This window comes from Phyllobates terribilis, unplaced genomic scaffold, assembly GCF_046119375.1.
Source record: "Phyllobates terribilis strain yellow unplaced genomic scaffold, ASM4611937v1 Scaffold_5__5_contigs__length_657084704, whole genome shotgun sequence".
Taxonomy (NCBI): Eukaryota; Metazoa; Chordata; class Amphibia; order Anura; family Dendrobatidae; genus Phyllobates; species Phyllobates terribilis.
The window spans coordinates 12,709,469-12,711,983 of NW_027362765.1; the positions used below are offsets into that span (position 1 = coordinate 12,709,469).

At 40.1% G+C, this 2,515-nt stretch overlaps 1 non-coding gene across 1 annotated transcript; it reads left to right on the plus strand.

Annotated features, from left to right (window-relative positions):
* Positions 1–1,543: 1,543 nt before the first annotated feature.
* LOC141150819 (U2 spliceosomal RNA) lies at positions 1,544–1,733 on the plus strand. The gene has a single exon (XR_012246923.1). It is a non-coding gene; the product is annotated as a U2 spliceosomal RNA (small nuclear RNA).
* The last annotated feature ends 782 nt before the right edge of the window (positions 1,734–2,515 follow it).

A 2,515-nucleotide genomic window follows, 5' to 3' on the forward strand; every position in this document is an offset into this window, starting at 1 on the left:
ATGCTGAGGAAAGATAAGGTAATTCGTGGTGTGCAAGTGCCGGGAGGTGGAGGAAAAGAATGGAAGGTGAGTGGTTATATGGATGACGTGTGTGTATTATGTGATTCTGAATGTTCGGTGAGGCGGGTGAAGTTGTTAGTGTCTATTTTTTGTGGTGCATCTGCGTTTAAAGTGAATTGGGAAAAGAGTCAGTGTAAGGGTCTTGGAGGCGGAAGTTTAAGTAGGGATGTAGGTGTGAATGTAGTGAATGGACCTATTAAAGTGTTGGGTGTGAAGTTTTCAGAGAGTTTGGATGGGAAAGAAAGTTGGGATGATGCGAAAGGAAAAGTTGAGCAGAAGTTGAATTTTTGGAAATTGAGGAGTTTATCCTTTTTTGGGAAGATTTTAATTGTTAAGAGTGTGGTGTTGCCAATATTTTTATATATTGCGGTAGTATTTCCACCAGGATATATGTGTATGAGAAGCTTGAATAGAATTTTATTTGTTTTTTTGTGGAACTCGAAAATGGAGAGAGCTAGGAGAGAAATTTTGGTTAAAAGAGTGGAAAAAGGTGGTTTGGGTTTTCCGAATTTGGACGTGTTTTTTGGTGTGAATATCGTTGTGTTTGTTTTGAAAGTGATTAGGGCGGATGGAAAGTTTTCATCTATGTGTAGGTATTTATTTGGAGCGTATTTGTTTCGTTTAAAGTGGCGAGAAAGGGATTTGCGATGTCCGATTGCTTTTGAGGTGCCTGTATGGTATGTGTGGGTTTATAAGTTTTTGGTGAAGTATGAACTGTGTGATGCAGATGTGAGATTGCTGGAGAATAAGAAGGCTGTGTATAGGATGATTGAATGTAGAGAGGTAGAATGTGGAATAAATATGGTTAGGGGTGGTGATGTGCAGAAGGTTTGGAAGAAAGTGCGGATGAGTGGTATGACCAACAAACAGAGTGAGGTGGTGTGGCAGTCTTTACATGGAGTATTACCTGTGAGAGAGTTTCAGAGGAATAGAGGTTTGGTGAGGAGTGAAATGTGTCCAAGAAATGGCTGTGGTGGAAGGGAAAGTGTGTTGCATGTTTTTTGGAATTGCCAGTATGCTAGAGATTTGATTGGGAGAATGTGGCCTTTGTGTAAAGAATTGTGTGGTGTGAATTTGTTGTCTTTGGAGTTGTTTATGTTTGGTTTGGGAATATGTGATGGGACGAAGGAAAGAGTCTTGTGGTTGATGCTTGCATGTATAAAGGAAGTGTTATGGGATGTGAGGAATGTGTATGTGTTTAAAAGGAAGGAAATTGCTGTAAAGGATAGTGTGAAGGTGATTTTGGGGAAGATGTATGTGTGTTTCCTATGGGACAAAAAGAGGAGAGGGGAAGTGGATGCGGAGGGAATATGGAAAGTTAAAAAGTGGAGATATATTGTTAGTACCTCTTGATTTTTGTTATTGTTGTTTTGAAATATGAAATAAATATTTCCGATGATGATGGGGACAGCAAATTGCGTATTGGATTTGACGCAGCTGTTTTGATGGAATTTTCCTTTGTCTGGTTTCCATAGACTGTGGAATTTCCTCGTCTGAGGAGAAAAAAAAAAAAAAAAAAATCTGTTCTTATCAGTTTAATATCTGATACGTCCCCTATCTGGGGACCATATATTAAATGGATTTTTAGAACAGGGAGATGGTAAAAGAGCTCGCTCTGTCCACTCCACGCATTGACCTGGTATTGCAGCATTTCCAGGACCGGTGCACTCATTCTTTAATGCAGTTTCTAAAATCAGAAAGAATTGAATTCAATGCTTTTTGTTGCTTTTGCTTGTTTGTCGGATTTTTGGATGGACTTTTTGGCTTTGCTTTTCTCCTCATTGGATTTTTCATGTTAAAAGTTGCAGAAGCCAGATGACAAACTCATTTTGGTTCAACTTCAGCAACTCTGCATTGCATTGCCATGTACTGTACTGCAATGCTATCTATCTAGCTCTCCCCCTTTATTTCCTTTTGGATAAACAGCCATATTAGGCAAGCATTTTGGAGCTTTCACCTACCTAACTAACTAACTAACTAACTAACTAACTACAGGTGGTGAGATAAGCTGCACAATATAATTGTCTTTTCAGTATATTGTTGCACACACACCATCTATTTAGCAAATGCCCTTGTTATCAACTGCAGCCTTTTAAACTCACCTGAGCTAACAGGTATGTGTGCTGGTTACTGTGCTGCACTTAAAATTTCTTTTTTGGCTTGCTACAATGGCTTTTCTGAAGCGTTGTCTCCCTCTGGTGGAACACTGACTTCTTTAATTTCAAGCCTGCAGACTGTAAAAAAATAGCCCCCCCCAAAAAAGTTTGGTTAATTGGTCTGTGGCGTTCTTTTAAAGTGTTGCTTATGGTGTTCTCTGTGAGCTTCTCAGTGCTGTTTAGCCAGCCAGGTATCCGGCCTACAGTAGATGGAATGTGGCAATGGAACGCTGCGCGTGTCACAATAGGCTCTGAGCCTTTATATACCTGCGCACGGCAGCAGCCACCTTCAGTCTGCT